This window comes from Chionomys nivalis, chromosome 18 (genome assembly GCF_950005125.1).
Source record: "Chionomys nivalis chromosome 18, mChiNiv1.1, whole genome shotgun sequence".
Classification (NCBI taxonomy): Eukaryota; Metazoa; Chordata; class Mammalia; order Rodentia; family Cricetidae; genus Chionomys; species Chionomys nivalis.
In genome coordinates this window covers 8,313,560-8,328,815 of record NC_080103.1, presented here as the reverse complement: position 1 = coordinate 8,328,815, position 15,256 = coordinate 8,313,560, and the positions used below count along the sequence as shown (strand labels likewise).

The 15,256-nt window shown below is 41.3% G+C and overlaps 2 pseudogenes; both read left to right on the top strand.

Annotated features, from left to right (window-relative positions):
• The first annotated feature begins 9,037 nt into the window (after positions 1 to 9,037).
• LOC130889953 (speckle-type POZ protein-like) lies at positions 9,038 to 10,190 on the top strand (annotated as a pseudogene).
• A 3,089-nt stretch (positions 10,191 to 13,279) lies between these two features.
• Positions 13,280 to 14,275, top strand: LOC130889951 (speckle-type POZ protein-like; annotated as a pseudogene).
• The last annotated feature ends 981 nt before the right edge of the window (positions 14,276 to 15,256 follow it).

Below are 15,256 nucleotides of genomic sequence, written 5' to 3'. Positions count from 1 at the left end.
ATTACAAATAATGCTGCTATGATGATAGTTGAGCAAATGTCCTTGTGGTATGAGTGAGCATCTTTTAAGTATAGGCCCAAGAGTGGTATTGTTGGATCATTGGTCTTGATTCCTAATTTTTTTTGAGAAACCATCATACTGATTTCCAAAGTGGCTCTACAAATTTGCACTCCCCTTGAGCAATGGAGGAGTGTTCCCCTTACTTTGCAGCCACTCCAACATTAGCTATCATTGATGCTTTTGATCTTAGCCATCATGACTGGTGTAAAATGGTATCTCAGAATCATTTTGATTTGCATTTCCCTGATGGCTAAGGATGTTGAGCTGTTTATTAAGTGTCTCTCAGCAATTTGAGATTTCTCTGTTTAGATCTATACTCCATTTTTAAATTGGAATATTTGGTATTTTGATGTCTAGTTTCTTGAATTCTTTATTGTTTTGGAGATTAGTCCTTTGTCTGATGTCAGGTTGTTGAAGATCTTTTCCCATTACATAGGTTGCCCTTTGTTTTGTTGACTATGTCCTTTGCCTTGCAGAAGTTTTCAGTTTCAGGAAGTCCCATTCCATTATTGTTGCTCTCAGTGTTTGTGCTACTGATGTTATATTAAGAAAGTGGTCTCCTGTCCCCATGTGTTGAAGGCTACTTCCCACTTTCTCTTTTATGAGGATCAGTGTTGCTGCATTTATGTTGAGGTCTTTAATCCATTTGGATTTGAGATTTGTGCAAATATGTATAGATAAGAATCTCTTTCCATTCTTCTACATGTTGATATCCAGTTATGCCAGCACCATTTGTTGGAGATGCTTTTTTTTCTGTTGAATAATTTTGGCTTCTGTGTAAAAAATCAGATGTTCAAAGATATGTGAATTAATATCAGAGTCTTATTTGATTTGATTCCATGGGTCCTTGTGTCTATTTTTATGTCAATTCCAAGCTATTTTCATTACTGTAACTCTATGATAGAGCTTGATGTCATGGATGGTGATTCCTTCAGATGTACAATAAAGCAATCTTTATTGTATCAGATTGCTTTTGCTGTCTTGGAGTTTTTATTTTTCCATATGAACTTGAGCATTATTATTTTGAGTCTTGTGAAAAATTATGTTGGGATTTTGATGGGAGATTGCACTGAATCTGTAAATTGCTTTTTGTAGGATTACTATTTTTATTATGTTGATTCCACCTGTCCAGGAGAATGACAGATATTCCCATTTTCTGATATCTTCCTCAATTTCTTTCTTCAAAGACGTAAAGTTCTTGTCATACAGGTCTTTCACTTCTTTGGTTAGAGTTGTCCCAAGATATTTTTTTTTATTTGTGACTATTGTAAATTGTGATGTTTCTCTTTTTTATTAGCTCCTTTATTATTTGTATATAATAGGAGGGCTACTGATTTTTTTGAGTAGATTTTATATTCTCTATGTTTTGTGTTTTGATTACTATAAGGCAAGGGTTTTTTTTTTGGTCCAGTCTATTTAGTGTTCTGTAAGCTTCTTGTACCTTCATAGGGATATCCTCCTTTAGGTTGGAAAGTTTTCTTATATGATTTTGTTGAATATATTTTCTGTGCCTTTGAGCTGGAATTCTTCTCTTTCTTCTATCCCTATTATTCTAAGTTTTGGTCTTTTCATGGTATCCCAGATTTCTTGAATGTTTTGTGTTAAGAATTGTTGAATTTAATGTTTTCTTTGACCAATGAATCTATTTTCTCTATAATATCTTCAGCCTCTGAGATTCTTTCTTCCATATCTTATATTTTGTTGGTTATTCTTGCCTCTGTAGTTCCAATTTGTTTACCCCAATTTTTTATATCCAAAATTCCCTCCATTTGTGTTTTCCTTATTGTCTCTCTTTTAGGCTTCAAGACTTGAACTGTTTGCTTCACCTGTTTGATTGTTTTTTTCTTGTTTTTTGACTTCTTTGAGAGATCTATCAATTTCTTCCAAGTTTTTATTTGTCTTTTCCTCCATTTCTTTAAGGGAATTTTTCATTTCCTCTTTAAAGGTGTCCATCATCTTCATAAAGTTACGTTCATAATCGTTTTCTTCTGGGTTATGATAATCAAGTCTTCCTGTTGTACGACCACGGGGTTCTGGTGTTACCATGTTGCTTTTTAGGCTGTTGGATGAGTTCTTGCACTGGTGCCTACCCATCTCTTCTTTCAATTGATGCCGACAGTGTCTTTGCATCTTGTTCCAATTCTTACAGTGGCTGTCTGTGTCTGAGGAATTGTTCTTGGTCTTCTCTGTACTGTCACTGTCTGTGTCTCAGGGGTTTTGGAGCAGCCTAACTTCAGGAAACTCTCATGCTAACTTGCTTGAGAAGCCGGGGCAGGTGGGGAGAGTCCCAGGGCCTTGTCCCAGTATGGAGTGCCTAGAGATTGGGGTGTCCCATTGGGTGGCTGGCCATTCACCTTTTGGTCCTCATTGTGCAGTAGCAGCCTGTGTTTCAAAGGTCTATTGAGGTTGCAAGGGGATAGGAGAGTTTGAGGGCAGGGTGGGACTTGTAGCTTGCACGGTCTCATGGCTGGGATGGGGGTAATGGAGCAGCCTACCTCTCAGTCCTCTCTGTGTAGTATCATCCTGTGTTTCCATCTTTACACTACCCATTTTGGCTCTCTATTTGGAGTTGTGATATGTATCTTCATTTCTGGTGTGTCTGTACCTTTTGTCCTCTGTCTGGAGTAAGGTGTGGCAGTCTCCCATCATCTTTAGTCATTGGACAGTGTGGCACCAAGATAGCTCTATAAGATTTCCTACCCAACAACCATAATCTTTCTTTCCTTTATTGTGGAGACTCAATCCAAATTTCTGATGGTTATCTTGATCAATCACCCCTCCTAACCCTGTTATTTCCTTCTTAGCCTATTGTATTAAGAATATCAGAAGCTCAAAATTGAAGGGTCCAATAATAAGAATATAAAAATATAGATTCCAAAAATAAGAATGGAAAATAAAGAAATATAAAGTTGTAAGCCTAGGAGAATGAGAACAGACTGTTAACAGCTTTCTCAGCAGCTTGAGAAACTATTAACAGTGGGTTATTCCGCTTTACAACCCATAGCTCCATTTACAAGGCTGAAGCATCTCTCTGCAAACTGAGAGCCTAACACCCCCAGCCATCCTTGATTAACACAGATGCGAGATGAGTTAACTTTTACACATTTTCCCTGCTATGTGAAACTGGCAGTATCTAAGGAGGGAGCGCAGGACTTCAGTAAACACTACCTGGAAGTACCAAGAAGGATAATAGATTTAGTACAAACACTAGTTTAATTAAAAAAACTCTGTTAATGGAGATTGTAAAGTAAGGCAATCTGCATCTGAGTTTTACCTCGAGATTATAAAAATTCCTTTATTCAGTCTGGATGCTTGTTGCCTCTACTATAAAAACGTTAGTGAGTTCAGAAACTGGCCTTTGCCACAGCCTTCCAAAATCCATCTCTGGCTGTGGTCTCAGCTAGCTGATAAGGTTTTTGTGCCCCATGGAGAATTTTTTAATTTATTTTTATTTTTTCCTGGATTCTGGTTTCTGGAATGAAGTTTGCTTCTGGTTTATTAGACTTTGGTGGTTTGTCCCATTTTCACGTGACCACCCCAGGACCCAACAAACATGGCTTGGGAGAAGTTTGAGCTTCCATTCAATAGAATGTTGTGGCTCCAGACAGGAGCAGGGCCCCACAAAATGGAACCCTGGAACCAAAATGTCCCGACAAGAAGAACCCAAGGTCATGGGAATAGTAAGCAAAGTTTTCCCCAGGAGTCACTAGGGGTGATAGTGAGAGGAGCTATTAACTTTTCTACCTCTTAATGCCTGGACCAATGGACATGGGTTAAGGAGAAAGCTGCCTCCTGCAGAATCCTGACCCAGTACTAGAGACTGATGGTACTTCTTTAATCTTTCCTTTTGTCTTGAAATGTCCAGTCCATCTTTCTGTCCTGACAGCTGCTTCAGGAAGTTGGTGAACACGGGAATATCAACTGAACACATCATAATGAGATGCAATAAGCATAGGCACAAACTCTCATATCAAGGCTGGGGGAGTCAACCAGAAGGAAGAAAAGGTTCCCAAGATCAGATAAACAGGTCAGAGACTCCCCACACTCCCATTGTTAGGAGTCCCACAAGAACCCCAGAACTAAACAACCACAGTATACAGAGGACATACTGCTGACCCATGCATCTGTGTGATTGCCTCTTCAGTCCCTGTGAGCCCCTATGATCTCCATTTATCTGACTCTGTGAACACTTTACTACCATCAGCTGCTGGAGAAAGCCTAACTGATGACAGCTGGGCTGGGCACCAGTCTCTGAGTACAGCAATTTCATTAGGTCTCATTTCATTAACATTTGTGTGTGTGTGTGACTGTGAGGACCCTGCACAAACTTCCGAAGCTGAGCAGGGCTGGGCTTCTTCTAACAGAAACCCCACAAAGTGATTCTACAATTTTTATTCCTTTTATATTTTAGTGTATTGGGGTAAAATTTTGTCTACATAACTGAAGAAGGGTGCTCTGCAAGAGGAACAATTGCTTTTGCCCACTGAGTCATCCCTCCTTTTTCCAAAAACTGAGTTTGGAGGGAAAATGTCTTAATTTTCTACTTCTTCTCTTGTAAGAAAATATTCACATTTGTTTTCTCCTTTGCTCTGAGCCCTTGATCATATGTTCTGCAAAGTCTAATCCAGACAGGTTTCTTTGAAGAAACCCTGTTGGGATGTGCTGGGGCCATAAGCTAAACTGAATCCCAGTTTCCAAATCACTGGATGAAAATCAAACCAATACAGCAACAGGGAAGAGGTTGCATAGAGTCCATCAGAGTTCATCACTGTTCCTCTCCCACGCTGCCATTCTGTAGCACCAAAAATAAAAACCTAGAGATAGATATTGGGGTTCAAACTGACAACCAGAAAAGCAAAGCAGCCAAGCCACTAGAGATGTCTTTCCTGTATCAAGGCTGGGTGACTGTAGAATAAACAAACTAAGCTTCTCTCTTTCTCCTCCCATTTTACATTACCTCAATTGCTGGGATTCCCTAGGACTGGGATTTAAGGTGTGAACCACCACCACCTGGATTTATTACTGCACTGATCTTGTTTAGACCAGGGTGTCCTTAAACTCACAGAGATCCATGTGACACTGTCAAAAAAAATCCTAGGATTAAAGGTGTGTGTCACCATTGTCTGACCTCTAGTGGCTTGAGCTTTGTCTCTGATCTTCAGGCAAGATTTATTTATCAAAATACAAATAATAAACCACTACAATATTCAACTCATTAAGAGATGTATTAAATAAAGCCTGACTAACCATGATGTCTTTACCCAGAGTTGCTGTAAATGCTCCACATACCCCATTGTCTACCTAGGAGTCATTGGTAGCAGCACTGGCCACTGTTTCTGGGTATATACTATAATTATATTATCATCAACATTATCATCATCATCATTATTATCAATTTGTGACATAATCTCACTAGGTTGTTTTGGCCCTCCTGGAATTCCTGATGTAGACCAGGTTGTTCCTTGGTCTTACACTCTGGGGGTGCTGAGATTGGAGATCTGACCTCCACTCCCTGATACAACAAAGCATGAGTCATCCACCTCAGAGTCACAGTGAGAAGTGCTCTGTGTCCTGATGGACCCAATTCTTTGTGGGACAGCCTGAGGAGCCTAAAGAAAGGAAGACATGAGGGAGGACAGCCTGAGGAGACTAAAGAAAGGAAGAAATAAGGGGAGGCCAGAGAAGGATAAGAGAGTGAAAATGTAGCTTAGTAGTAGGTAACTTGCCTAACAAGTTAGAGAGTGCTGATTCTCTCTCTTGCAACACACACAGATGCAGCTGCCCACAGATGACTGCATGCATATGGGCAATACCACAGAGAGAAGAATGCTGCCTGGAGATCAAGCAGAGGATGTCAGAGGCTATCGAAGGAATGGCGGGCTGCTTTCCTGCCGCCAGGCTCCCAGCTGCCTGGCTAGCTTATGCCCCGAAATAACAACACACAAATGGTATTCGTTTAAACACTGCCTGGCCCATTAGTTCTAGCCTCTTACTGGCTAATTCTCACATCTTGGTTAACCCATTCCACTTAATGTGTGTAGCACCATGAGGTGGAGGCTTATCAGGAAAGATTCAGCATGTCTGACCTGGCGGCTGCTTCCATGGCGTCTGCCTCACTGTATTCTTCCTCCCGGCATTCTGTTCTGTCTTTCCCACCTAACTATGTTCTGACCTATCAGGCCAAGCAGTTTTCTTTATTAATTAACCAATGAAACAACAGATAGAAGACCCACCTACATAATTTCCCCTTTTTCTGTTTTTAAAAAAGAAAGGCTTTGTCTTTAACATAGTAAAATTACATATAACAAAACACTTATCAAACAAGAATTACAGTTACAATATTTATATCTACTTTATCTTTTATCATAACTTAAGGAAAACAATAACTATCTATATATTATTCAACTCCATCAAAGACTCCAGAAGGATATAATATTACCTAAGTAAACAAGAAATAAGCAACTTCCAAAACTCTAGAAATGACAGAGACATCTCACTGCCTGGACAGTCACCCAAAGTTCTTTTGTACCATTGGGGCATCCATCTTCACCCTACAGGCCCATAGTATCTAGCAGACATTTCCATGAAGCAGGAAAATTGAAAGACAGTTCAGTCACTTTCTGCTGTGTCCTGCAGAATGTCTTGCAGAATCTTTCATGAATCAGAAACCCCGAAATACCATCTCACCTTTAGGCAAGTTCAGCAGTCCTCTCTCTGCAGGTTCTTTGTGTCCAGTTTATGCATCAGTACAGGCAAGATCAGTTTCTTGCCCAAATGGCTATCAAACTCCATACGTAGCCTCTTCCATGCCCATCTTCCTCTTGAAGTAAATTGGTGCTGCTAGGAGCAGACGTGTCCCATTATCATGAAAAGCCCTAAGTTATTAAAACATTTAAAATGCCATATTCTGTGGTCTTTGAAAGATATGAAGAATGCCTATCTGAAATATATTGATGCACATCTAGAAAATCTAACTAACCACTACAAGCTTGACTATTATCAATGATTATCCATTAACAACCTATATTTCCTAATTATACATTACATTTTTGAAATGAATTGTACAATCACGATACCTTAATCAATATCAAAAATACATATACATATAACAAAATTGACCGTAAAATCCATACCAATGCAAATTATTCATATCTATATCATATCCCCCTTTAAATGTAAAAGAACATTTATAAACAATATTTGGGAATATGGACGTAGTTATTTTTCTCCCAACTTTTTCCTGCTATATAGGGGCGCTGTTAATTAGGTCTTTCATGGTATAACCTGTGTGCCAGGTTTATCTCAGTCCGCAGTTGAGTGAAGTAATTTTTTGAGGGTGTTTACAGCAACCTTTCAGGAGGGTGTGGTCTATCATACCATATTGGGATAGAAGCAATCCACAGGGTCTCATCCTCTGAGAAAACAAAAGACAGATTTTTCCAAAGCATCATAATCTTAGATCCAAATTTTAAAATCATTGTATTTTCAAAATATATATCTTGGATTAGTTCAGCAGCATTTATAAACAAATATCTTTTAGCATCTGTTGCTCCTTCCTCAGCATTCAAACAATTCAAAGAGAGCATAATAGCATACAGTATCAAGATTCTCTGTGTATATTCCATCTTTGTATGGCTTTATTTTACCTCTATTTTGTTTATTTTTACTTTTATTTTTTTGAGACCAGTTCTCTGTTTATCTTTGTCCTGGAATAACTCTGTAGACCAGGCTGTCCTTGAACTCACAGAGGTCTGTCTGTCTCTGCCTCCTCAGTGTTGAGATTAAAGGTGTATGCTACCACACCTTGAACTTACAGAGATATGTCTGTCTCTGCCTCCCAGTCACTGGGATTAAAGGCATGTGCTACCACACTTTGAAGTCACAGAGGTCAATCTATCTCTTCCCCTTGAAGTCTCAGAGGTCAATCTACCTCTGCCTCCCAAGTGTTGTGATTAAAGGTGTATACTACCACACCCAACTACTCTTTTTCTTTCTTTACTTTAAAAACTTTAACGTTTTTCTTTCAAGCCTGCATATATTTTTAAACACACTGTAAACCATTTAGAGGTTTCTCACAAGTGTGGTAGTTATTCTTGATTCCCAATTTAGCTAAACTTGGAATTAACAAAAATCTAATATGGACATCACACTTGTGAGAAATTTTTTTCTTAAGTTGAGTAGGTACATCCCCTTCCAATATGATTTTGAAGGTTGAAAAATAGAAGGAATTTTTAATCTGGAATTGATGCTAGAAGACACACACCTCACCTTAAATCCAGATCGCAAGGCGGGAAGATACACCCTACACTGCGCCACACCCTCTGCTGTTAGCATAAAAGGAGAGGGAAGAAGGAAACTGCTGCTCTTTGCTGTTTGCCCCTGCCTTTCAGCAAGTCCTTTTCTTCACTGCCAGTAGAGAATCATCTTTGGAATTCCAGCATAGACTGAGGAATAGCTAACACATCAGACCTCTGGGACTGAGTAAGTACTAGGTTTTTGTACTTTCCCTTCACAGGTAGCCTTTGTGGGATTAGCAGGACTGCAGCTCTAAGTCATTCTAATGAATCACTCTCCTTCATACAGAGAGATCCATTCTATGTGTTCTGTTCCTTTAGAGAACCCTAGTACAACACTTTTTGTTATAAGAGTATATATAATGTTCCAAATTATCAAAAGTTGTGTATAATTGTCAAAACTAATCACATTCTTACTTAATATTCAATCTAGAAAAAAATGGAGTGATATAAGAAAGAGTGCCTAGTACTCTAGACTGTTTTCTTTGAATCTCATAGTGCAATCTGGATAGAATTTCAGACAGACTCAAGTTTCTTGCCTCATAGAAGAGGGAACAGATGGGAAAACAGAAACTAAAAAAATCTAAAAAATACTTGTAATTGTGACACCCAGGTTGAAGAAAAAAAAAACAATCATATTCTTCTTTGGCTCCAGGTAAACCTTCACACTCCCAGCAGCAGACATGTCAGGGGACCTGGCAGCTGAGAGCAGTGGCAACACACAGATCAGAGTCAAGAAATTCTCCTACAGATGGACCATTAGCAACTTCTCTTTATGCTTGGAGGGAAACTTGGGGAAAGGTATTAAAAGTCCCACTTTCTCACCAGGAGGCAATGACAAGCAGAAATGGTATATGAATGTACACCTAAATGGGATGGATGAGGAAAGCAGAGGTTACCTGTCAGTTTTCCTAGGGTTGCTCAGCTCTCCAAAGAGCCCCGTGTGGGCAAAGGTCCAGTTTGGGATCATAAATGCCAAAGGAGAGGAATCTCAAATCATGAACAGTCAAAGAGTCGTCAGATTCGACCAAAACCAACACTGGGGCTTCAAAAAGTTCTTCCTTCGAGACTTCCTTTTTTCCACTCCATGTTTGCTTCTCCCAGATGACAAACTCACACTCTGCTGTGAGGTGAGCATGGTTCAGGACTGCATCAGCATCTCTGAGCAGAACACGCAACCAGGAATTGAGATTCCAAGGTGCACACTGGTAGACGATCTAGGAGACCTGTGGGAAAATTCCCGCTTCACAGACTGCTGCCTGGTGGTAGCAGGCCAGGAATTCCAGGCTCACAAGGCCATCTTAGCTGCTCGCTCTCCAGTTTTCAGAGCCATGTTTGAACATGACATGGAAGAGAGCAGAAAGAATCGCATTGAGATTCATGACCTAGAACCTGAAGTTTTTAAGGCAATGATGGACTTCATTTACACCGGGAAGGAACCAGTCCTCCACAGCATGGCAGACGCTGTGCTTGCAGCTGCTGACAAGTATGGCCTGGAGCGTTTGAAAGTGATGTGCGAGAGTGCCCTCTGCAGCGACCTCTCTGTGGAGAATGCTGCACACATTCTCTTCCTGGCTGATCTCCACAGCTCAGTGCAATTGAAAACTCGGGCAATGGATTTCATTACAGCTCATGCTTCCGAGGTTTTTGAGACCTTGAGCTGGAAGACAGTGGTCGACTCCTATCCCCACTTGGTGGCTGAAGTATGTGTCTCCCTGGTTTCTGCACATGGTCTTTTCCTGGAGCCCTCCACTCAAACACCTGAAGCGATCTGAGGACCCTGTGGGATGTGACCTACGTGTGTCTTCCAGAAGAAGCAGTCAGTATTGTTACTAATGACACCTGTTTAGACTGTGGGCTCTGAGGCACATTTACAATGAATTTGGGGAAACACACCTGCCGGGCCTGGCTTCAACACATCTGTAAATGAGTGAAGGGCAGGTAGGGGGAGGAGCAGCACTGGACTCTGGTATGCTCTATGCAACTTCTATCCTGTTTTTAGACTGCTTTGATTTTTTTTCTCATCAGATGGAAACTGGGATTCAAGGTTCTGCTGATCCCAATCTCATTCCAGTAAGGTTTCTTTGCAGAAAACTGTCTGCATTGGATGAGCAGACCATATGATCAAGGGCTCAGAATAAAGTGAAAAATAAACTTGAATGTTTATTTACAAGAAAAAGCAAGAGAAAGAAGACATTTTTCCTCCAAACTTAGCATGTGTAAACTGGAGAGATGATGACTCAGTTGACAAAAGCAATAATTATTTCTGCAGGGGACCCTTGATCACTTCCCAGCACACATGGGGGGGCTTTTCAACCATCTCTAACTGGGGCTACAGAAGATCTGAGTTCCTACTCCATGGGCACAGCTGTCTCTGTAGACAAAACCCTACCCAAATAAAATATAAAATGAGTAAAATATTTAAAATCAGTTTGTGCGTTCTTGTAGTGTTCCTGTTTGGTGAAGCCCATTTTAGTCCCTCCAACTCTGCTGAGCTGTGGAGGCTTGGCCCAGTCCTCATTGCCACATAGGACCACAAGCCCTCAGTCCTCTTTCTTGGCACTGACAGTGGCTGAGTTGATAACAACCCATCATGCTCTTGTAAAAAGTGAGACATGGAAACCTAAGGGGAAAAAGAAAACTGCGCTCAGCATTGTGTTGATTGACTCGGCTTTGAAAACCAACATTTATTGGTTCTGAAAACGGAGAAGGGGATTGATTCATTAAGAATTCAAACTTTCTCTTCCTGACCTGTGGTTCTGTCATTAGATATTGGGAATATGATTCTTTATTCTCCTCTGATTTCTCTCACCTTCTATAGTGGTATATTATTTGTATTTTTTTTTTTTTTTGGTTTTTCGAGACAGGGTTTCTCTGTGGTTTTGGAGCCTGTCCTGGAACTAGCTCTTGTAGACCAGGCTGGTCTTGAACTCACAGAGATCCGCCTGCCTCTGCCTCCCAAGTGCTGGGATTAAAGGCGTGCGCCACCACCGCCCGGCTATTATTTGTATTTTAATAAAGAAAGTTTACCTGAAGTTCAGAGGGCAAAGCAACCATACTATTCCGTTATACAATCCAGGGAGTGGTGGCACACACCTTTAATCCTAGCACTCGAGAGACAGAGCCAGACAGATCTTTGTGAGTTTAAAGTCATCCTGGGCTACTTGAGATTGAATCTGTCTTAAAGGAGAAACAAAGCTCAGACAAAGGTGATCCTGAAAGACTCTTAATGCATTCCTAAGCCCCCTCAATCCTAAGACATTTTTCCAAAACCTTACACTCACTCTCTCTTGGAAATGAGACAGTTGCCCACCCCCACCTGCTGGACTGTTTATCTTCCTGTATCATTGTGAATAATCTTCAAACATAACTCCATTCTGAAAATTGAGGCAAGGACATCCCCCAGATGTTGACTCAGTTCCTGATGTATTGATTTAGTCCCTAGAACAAGGTCAGGATGGACCACAGATGCTCTCCCTTATCACCTGACCACGCAGATATTCTCCTGCCCTGGAATAGACCAATCACTGCTAGTAACCCTTTGAATAAGCCAATCCAATAAGTTGGAAAACAACCTACAGTTTCCCCCCTTGTGTCTGTGGCTTTTTGCTTTAAAAGATGGACTGTAACAGCTATCGGATGTCCTTCATATCCCAAACCTGAAGGGCCCTGTCACGACAGTATAAAAATTCTCTTGCTTTTGCATCAATTGAGGCTGTGTGAGTGGTGTCTGGAGCAGCTCCTCCCTGATGTTCGGGCATCTATCTAGTCCAACATTTTGGTGCATGGGCCGGGAAATGATTTGCTTCTAGACCCATTCCTGGCCCTGTTGGAAGTAAGACCGAGCACTCTTATCATCTTTGTCTGTCTGTCTGCTTTGTTTCTGTGATTATTGTAGTTCGTGTTCATTGGTATTCTGAGAAATTGTACCTATGTAGAGCTGGTATCTGTAGGACACTCTAGTAATCTGAAATCTGGAAGACACTCCAGTGTCTGAAAGGGACTAGGATTTACCAGGTCACTCCTGTAGTTCCCAGGAGGCACAGCTATTTGTCGCTCACCTCCATCTGTAGTGCTGCACAGCTTCTGATTTTGAGTTTGGTTTTGGCTTTTCGTGTCTTTGGTTTTATGTTGTGATTTTTATGTTTTTTGTATATCTTTTTTGTACTCGAGTCTAAATCTGGTACCATGGGGCAGTAAGTAACCTCCTCTCTGACTAACTCTAACTTTAGAGAAAAGCTGCAGACTGAGCTGTGGAAATCTGAAAGAAATGCTGGCAAGCGGTCTGCTTCCTGGAATGGCCCACCTTTGAAGTGGGCTGGCCACAGGGTGGGACATTCAATCTAGATACTATTTTGCAGGTTAAAGAAAGTCTTCCAGCCTGAGCCTTAATGCCACCTGGACCAGGTTCCTTATATTGTCACCTGGGAGAGCTTGTCCAGATTAATGGAGATGAGGTAATTTAGGATATAAGATCAAGCTAGAAATATTCTTAAGCTATATAGTTTCAGAGTGATTATTTCAGCTCTAAGCAGCCAGGAACAAATGAGAGCCTCCCTTAGATTGACGTGCAAATATAGAGCTGACTACATCTACAGAAAGTCTGGGAAAGCTTGGAAAGGAACCCTAGACACAAAAGAACAGAGTTAAGCATGGCTTTTTGGTAGCAGTATTTTCTCCAGGGGCTCTGTTTGGTAGAAGCAAGCAGAGGCATTATTTCTTTTTTTAATTTTTTTTTATTGATTTTCATTTAGCTCTACATTTTTCTCTGCTCCCCTCTGTGCCTCTCTCCTTCCCCCTTCAGACCTCCACCAAGGTCCCCATACTCCCAAACTGTCTCCAGGAGAAATGTTGCAGGACATCATAGACCAGACCTGGAACTATAAACTGGGACTATAAACATGCAGCATTTCTCTTGCAGGTGAACCATCCACAACTTCCCTTTTATTCTGGAGGAAACGAGGGACAGTATTAGAAGCCCAACTTTCTCAACAGGAGACGATAACAAATGGTGTTTGAGAGTTCACCCTAAGGTGGTTGATGAAGAAAGCTCAGATTACCTGTCAGTTAACATAGAGTTGCTCAGCTGTCCAAAGAGTCCCATTATCGCACAGTTCAAGTTTTGGGTCATAAATGCCAAAGGAGAAAAAAAGAACATAAGACTAGCCTGAAATACTTTAGTTTCGTACCAGGCTACCAAAGGGGTTACAAACTGTTCATCCTTCGAGATTTCCTCTTGGACCATTCTAATGGATTTCTCCCTGAAGACCAGTTCACTCTCCACTGCACAGGGATCTTGATCCCGTACTCCTACAGTAATCCTGATGACAGCACAGAACCGAGAATCCAGGTTCCCAAAGGCCCATTAGGAGATGATCTAGGAGAGCTGTGGAAGAATTCGAGCTTCACAGACTGCTGCCTGGTGGTAGCTGGCCAGCAATTCCGGGCTCACAAGGCCATCTTAGCTGCTCGCTCTCCAGTTTTCAGAGCCATGTTTGAACTTGACATGGAGGAGACCAGAACAAATCACTTTGAGATTCCTGACCTGAAACCTGAAGTCTTCAAGGCAATGATGGACTTCATTTACACCGGGAAGGAACCAGTCCTCTACAACATTGCAGATGCTGTGCTGGCAGCTGCTGACAAGTATGGCCTGGAGCGTTTGAAGGTCATGTGTGAGTGCCCTCTGCAGGGACCTCTCTGTGGAGAATACTGCCCACATTCTCTTCCTGGCTGACCATCACAGCACAAGGCAGCTGACAACACAGGTGCTGAATTTTATTACAGCTCATGCTTCTGAGTTCTGTCAGACCGCTAGCTAGAAGTTAATGGTGGATTCGCGCCCCCACTTGGTGGCTGAAGTATACAGCTCCCTGGCTTCTGCTCAATGCAATCTACTGGAGACCCCCTCAAACATCTGAATCAATCCCAGGAACCTGTCACCTGTACCCTACATGTGTATCCCAGAAGCAGAGGTCAGTATTGATACCGATGACTCTTGGGTAGACTATGGGGTACATGGAGCAATTACCGCAACTCTGGGGAAAAACATCACGGTTAGTAGTGCTTTAATACATTGATTAACGACTTGAATATTGTAGTGGTGTATTATTTGTATTTTGATAAATAAATCTTGCCTGAAGACGAGAAGTAAAGCTAAAGCCACTGTAACAGGTCAAGCAATGGTGACACACACCTTTAATCCCAGGATTTGTTAGACAGAGTAACATGGATCTCTATGAGTTTAAAGGCACCTTAATCTAAACAAGATCAATGCAGTAACAAGTCCAGGTGGTGATGGCTCACACCTTTCATCCTAGCCTAGGGAATCCGAGCATTAGAAGTAATATAAAATGGGATGAGAGAGGCTTAATAATCTGCTTCTTCTACAGTCACCCAACCTTAATAAAGGAAAGACGTCTCTAGTGGCTTGGCTGCTTTGCTTTTCTGGTTGTCGGTTTGAACCCCAATATCTATCTCTAGGTTTTTATTTTTGGTGCTACAGAATGGCAGGGTTGGGAAGAACCGGGATGAACTCTGATGGACTCTATGCAACCTCTCCTCTGTTGCTGTACTGGTTTGATTTTTGTCCAGTGTTTTGGAAACTGGGATTCAGTTTAGTTAAAGCCCCCAGCACATCCCAACATGGTTTCTTTGGAGAAACCTGTGTGGATAGGACTGTGCAGAACATATGATCAAGGGCTCAGAAGAAAGGAGAAAACAAATGTGAATGTTTTCTTATGAGAGAAGGGGAAAAGAATGAAGACATTTTTCCTCCAAACTCAGTTTGTGGAGACTGGAGAGATGACTCAGTAGGCAAAAGCAATTGTTCCTCTTGCAGAGGACCCTTGTTCAGTTATGTAGACAAAATTTTACCCAAATTCTATACAATATCAAAGGAA